Source organism: Arachis ipaensis, chromosome B09 (assembly GCF_000816755.2).
Source record: "Arachis ipaensis cultivar K30076 chromosome B09, Araip1.1, whole genome shotgun sequence".
Taxonomy (NCBI): domain Eukaryota; kingdom Viridiplantae; phylum Streptophyta; class Magnoliopsida; order Fabales; family Fabaceae; genus Arachis; species Arachis ipaensis.
This window is the reverse complement of record NC_029793.2, coordinates 5191974-5197989: the sequence shown is the minus strand read 5'-3', so window position 1 is coordinate 5197989 and position 6016 is coordinate 5191974. Positions and strand designations below refer to the sequence as shown.

Here is a 6016-nt window from a genome sequence, read left to right as displayed (position 1 = left end):
AAGTCAAGGCGGTCATATATATATCGAAGAGAGAGAGAAGAGCATATCGAAGAGAGAAAGAGAGAAAACGTAAACTCTTTTGAACTTCCGGCTTCGATTTCTTGAAATCCGTAACTCCAATAAAAAGTCTAATCCGGTAAGAGTATTCGTAACCTCCTCCTCTACACGTTGGCACCATTTTTTATTAGTGGAAGTTGACAGTGACATAGCTCCTCTTTTCTTTGGGTTTGGCCAACGAGAATTTTAGGAGGCATAGACGATTCTGGACATTTTCTTCTTCGATAGCTCAGTCAAAAAGTTTTTCCGGAGCTTCGAATATTTTGATTTCATACGAATGTATGGTTTTGGTTTCTCGTAGTTAATGTTTAATGTCACGTGAAAACTTAGGCTAGAAGACCTTAAGATAGGAATGAAATGAATGAATAATCGATGGATTGTGTATATGGTATAAAATGTGAGGTTTAGCTGTTGTCAATAATTTGCTGTTGAAGTTGGTCGGTTTGGAAAAGATTTAATATTGGTATTTGTCTGATTTTGAAATAATTTGTTACTGAAAATCATTTGAATGACTGAGAGGTGTTTGGTTTGATAGTTGGGACCCTTGAAAGGTGACAGAAATTCGAGTTTTAGAGGAGATACTGCCAAAACTTCTATAAGAGTTGGAGTTTTGATTTGAGGTGGTATTTTAAAAAGAAAGAGATTATTATGTGGCTTGTGTATTTGAGACTATTTGTTGACCCTCTGTCGCAAGATGTGATCGGGCACTTTAACTCCCCGAATTCCCCCATGGGCATGCATATATATATATAAATATTAAATATTATATTTGAGCTTGGAGTTCGTCTCCATGGAATACTATATTATTGAGCTTGGAGTTTAACTCCATGGAATACTATATTATTGAGTTTGGAGTGTGACTCCATGGAATATTATATTTGAGCTTGGAGTTTGACTCCATGGAATATTATTGAGCTTGGGGATGCGCGCACAGAGGGACTGTCCAATGGTTAACTACCAGGACATGTCGGGTTGGCTGTATAACCGACAGATGAGACTCATCAGCCATAGGACAGGCATACATCATATGCATTTGTTTGCTTTGTTTGAGTGTGCATTGTCTTAGCTTGCTTAACTGTTAAATTCTACTTATCTGCTACTTGTTGTAAATGCTTCTCTATTTGTGTTTTTCTTGTCTGTAATGTTGGTGAAGTATTGGGTTAAAGTTAAATTCAGAATTAGAATACCTTAGACAATTTACCTAACTTCTGGTTTAGTTGAATTCTTAAGCTGAAATCTGAGTGTCGAAGTTCTAGGAATGTCTTTGGCTCTCCCGGGACCTTTTATATTAACTATGCGGGCACCTTTACCATACTGAGAACCTCTAGTTCTCACAACATACTATGTTGTTGTTTTCAGATGCAGGTCGAGAGGCACCTCGTTGAGCGTCTGGAGACCCTCCATACAAGCGAAGAACTATCTTTTGGACTGTCATATTTTGTTTTATGCTACGTATATATGTTTATAGAATCTCCGCATGTACATATTTGTGTTTTGTCCCTCCTAGAGGTTAACTTGGAGATACAGGTGTTTATTTTGTGGTTTGAGTTTTATTTTGGATTGTATATAGATATATATAATCATATACTCTGGCCGGCCTTAGTTTCGCAGTCGAGTCTAGAGCTTGCTATCTGTATTTTGAAACTCTGATGTGTATATATTTTCAGTTTCCTTTTGATCTTACCTATCCATTTTATGAATATCCATGCGAGAGTCACACGATTTTCTGTTTATCGTTCTTGTTTAGCTTATCTTTCAAGGCTCTTAGATATAATTTCTTTCAACTATATTTATATGTCTTTTCTTTTAGAGGTCGTAATACCTTGTCACCTCTGCTTTATGACTTAAGCGTAAGGCTCTGTATAGTAGGGTGTTACAATAATACATATAGTGGAATTTAGTAGGACCCTTTTGATATTTCTTGTGCATGATGCCACTTTCACCCCTACTACTACTATTCTAGTTCTAGCTGGCTGAAAAGTAGTGTAAATTGCATCTTTGTTTGTCGTATTCATGCACAAAAACTACAAATTATTGCCACTATTACATCTTTTTAATATTAGGAACATCAGGATTTTCAGCAACACATGCTCATAGTTAAATTTTTCCTTCGTGAACTTATCGAAATAGTGAGACCGGAACTTACCTTGACCTTTCTGAGTGAAAGTTTCCGGGTATATTCGTATTCTTCTTTCTTTTTCCTTTTTTTTTTCTTTTACAAACACAAAGTCGATAAAAAATAGTGACAGATTGTGACAAACTAAAAGATATTGCCTTTAGTCTTCCTCACAATTACATTGATGGTTGTGCAAATATAAATTAAAATAATGGGAGCAATTATAAGAAAACAAGATAAAAATATTATAAAAACTTAGATGGTCTTAGAAAACCACTTTTTTCAAAAGTTTAAATGGATAGGAAGAAATACATGAATGATTATACAAGTTGAATGACAGATGGGTTCTGAGACATGAACTTCGTCATCACTGGCTATTTTGCTTCCAGATATGTAACATATTAGAGTATCCAAAATCCAAATATGTAAGAAGTCAGATCACCTAAACAAAATGTAAATGGTAAGAAGAACCTTACACGATGTCACGATCCATGAAATAGTGTATACATACCAATAAACAAAAATACTGAACTAAAGCATACACCCAATAATTCATTTTTAATAAAGCGTTTCTAGGAACATAGTTGATTAAATCAATAATTGCATTGGTGAACTCGGTTGTCTCTGCTTTGCCTCCAAGATCAGCAGTTCGGTAGTCGGTACTTTGCTTCTGCAACTGTGTTGAGTAGGGCATTTAGAGTTTCGTCCGCTTTATCGTGGAGATTCAAATGGCACAACATTGAAACACCACCTCAGCAGCCAAGCAGTTGGATTTCCAAAATTCTACACAAGCAAAAGTTCAGTGGAAATACAGGTAAGCGACAGAAGTATGACCCTAAATTCAATGAAGGTTGCAAGTTTCCAAGGTTAGAACTTGTTTGTGACCAGTATGGGAGAAGTAAATTGACAACAATCACTATTCACAATTTTATCTTTTTTAAAGAACAAAAAGAACACCAAATTAGTTTTATGAAATTGCAGAGGGCAAACCGATATTGAGCACTTTCATGAAACATTCATTCAAATAAATCCCATATTCTGTAATAAGTTGATAACAAGGTGAAAAGATCCATAAAATATAATATAAGGTTGAGAAAGGACTCTGCAGCTTACCTTTCCAGCAATATCAGGTGCTGATCCATGTACAGCCTCAGCTAGTGCAATACCTCATCAATGCCCCATACATGGGAAATCTTTTGCCAAGTTTTGGGTCCTTCATGTGGAGAGATTCTTTCCTCCTCATCTCTGCCTTTTATTCATGCAGACCCCTTACCGTTTACATATCCCAAAATCACTTGAATGGTTCAAGATTTACGTGAAAGAAGTTCTTCCTTCCTGAGGATTCAAGAAGTTTTCCTTCAATTGTCTGTGTTATCTTGGCACAGGATTTATTATTGATGAAAAGCCATAGATTAAAGAAGTAGGCAATGTTCTAGTCTGAGGCATTTTAGCTAGGTGCAACCAAGCATTGAATTGCTACCAGTTTTTCAAGTCACACAGGCTAGCAGTCCCAATCATAGATTCAATGTTTCATGAAAGAAATCATACTGCTTTCACGGTCTCTGGCAAGCCCAATACCTATAGAGGAAAGCTAAGTTTTTAATTGTCAAGTTTACTATAAGAAGCGTAATGAGCTAGTACGACCATAATTCTGGCAGAATATAGAAAATAGAACATTTGTTTTATGAAAAATGAAAACATCAACCTATGGAGCTAGCACCGTGTTTATATACATAAATTTGATGAATTTAAATTTTGCAAAATTAGTTACTATCATCTGATGTCTTTCAGTAAGCACAAACAATATACGTCAAGGAAGCCTTTTACAACAACCGTTGGTATATCATTGAATGCTTGCATTATCATATCTACTAAACGACTTGCATGTTCTTTGAATCTTGGACTCCACATTTAAAACAGAGCTAACTATAATTAGATAGAGACGAGGAACAAGTACGAGGAATGATAGAAATTTTAAATAATGCATAACATGGGCCCAAAAAGCTATAAACAGTATGTAACCTTGATTATTTGCTTTCTTTGCAGCAGAAGCAAATTGACATAATCGGTGGTTCTAGAGATTCACTGGTATAGCAAGTTGCTCCATTTATAAACCTGAACAAAGCAGGTAGGATTATACAGTCAATAAAAATATACAGAGACAGCGCAAGAGGTAGTAGCGATTGCAAGACACGGACAACGCAAACTTACTTCAGTGCACCCCAATTCTCAACTTTCCTCAGCCTTCAACCTTCCTATTATTTACAAAAACCAACATTTCGTTCATTTAGCACTCACAAACTATATAACACCCTATGACTATGAGTATATTAGAGATTATAGATATTGACATATAGAAAGATATTGGGATACTAACATTCGGTTTTTGCATAACCACACACCCCACCCGATGATAAAAGTCAGATGAGCAACACATTAGAATATTAGAATTTCATGAGCGCAAATCTGGAAGAACCAATGCAAGAGTATGCTGAAAAACATAGAACCTTGGCATTAGATAATATCTAGGTTTAGACCAATGTTTTACGGGGAATTAAACAAATTAAAAATATACTAAATAGATTGAAGAACTTTCAAAATCTACCACTTGTCTCTTAAGTGCTCAAGATGACAGAAGTTATAAAAAAAAATTAAAATTCAAAAGCATAAGAAAAGTAACCCTTTTTCTTCCTAATTGGAATAACTTCTTCAAGAATAAAGAAAAATAATCCATTTCAAGAAGTATCTGCTTACCCGTATGCCTTTGACCCCTCTCATTCGAATACAATGGTGTAACATCAGAATCAATCATAAGGGTAATCATCATCAGAGTAATCCGAGTCTGCAATATACCATACAAATACTGTAAGCAATAAAGAAGCAATCATGAAAAAGTTTACTTTTTGGGAAAATTGGCACCTCTAAGAACGTTTTATTTTAAAGGATAAAATATATTTTTTATCACTGAAGGTTGACAAAAATTTTAAAAATATTCTCAAGTTTTATTTTGTTTCAATTTTGTCTTAAAAGATTTCGATTTGCATCAAATATATCCTGAGGACTAATTTTTTAAAAAATTTAAAACCGATTCAACAACAATTTTATAAGAACAACATTTCAACACAAGTAAATCAAGCATAATTTTCATACATTATTATTAGATTGGTCTTAAATTTTTTGAAAATTTAGCCGTCGAGTGTATATTTGATGTAAATGGAAAACTTGTGGAACAAAATTAAAACAAAATAGAAGTTAGGGGTGATGCAAACAACTAGCATTGAAATTGGAGTGGCCGGAGTTTTAGGGAAGATCAGAGCAAAAACACTTACCGCGTTTGTAACAAACAAATTGAATCGGTGGGTGTTCCATCTCTTCCAGCTTACGCCTCAAAGGACATTCTTCCCCAATGTAGATATTTGCTATGGAAGCAAGCAAATGTTCTTCTGTGACACTCTCAAGCTTTCTACAGTCACCAATTGCTAACCTTTTGAGGGAGGTAAGATGGTGAAGCCCCTTGCTGTCAAGCGTCTCCATATTTGGAAAGTTCCACAATTCTAGAGACTCGAGAGATGAAGGAAGGCAACCCTCTCTTGGGAACGAATTTACATCGAAGCATCCACCAAGCCAAAGATAGGTAAGGCCTTCACTCTGCAAACCCTTTGATGTTATCCACCTCGCTAGTTTCTGGCACCCAATGACTACAACTTTTTCCAAACTCGGCGGGAGGCACTCTTCAACAAAACAATCGATTTTTGGGCAATTGCGTATATCCAGCTCCTCTAGGTGCGGCGCAGCCAACCCTAGCGCCGGCAAGGATACTAAACTGGGGCAGCCGGAGATGCA

General features: G+C 35.8%; 2 protein-coding genes and 1 long non-coding RNA gene across 5 annotated transcripts in view; 1 reads left to right on the top strand and 2 right to left on the bottom strand.

Moving 5' to 3' along the window:
- The window catches only part of LOC107615977 (probable LRR receptor-like serine/threonine-protein kinase At1g05700), a 52195-nt gene that overhangs the window by 13717 nt on the left and 32462 nt on the right, over nt 1–6016 (top strand). The gene's annotated exons all lie outside the window — the stretch shown is intronic.
- The window catches only part of LOC107614790 (putative disease resistance RPP13-like protein 1), a 17371-nt gene that overhangs the window by 7816 nt on the left and 3539 nt on the right, over nt 1–6016 (bottom strand). The window lies entirely within an intron of this gene.
- On the bottom strand, nt 2681–6010 carry LOC107614791. Its single transcript, XR_002354379.1, has 7 exons — nt 5503–6010; nt 4928–5015; nt 4551–4664; nt 4385–4428; nt 4196–4288; nt 3287–3751; nt 2681–2956 (listed from the first exon to the last, which is right to left on the bottom strand). It is a non-coding gene; the product is annotated as an uncharacterized LOC107614791 (long non-coding RNA).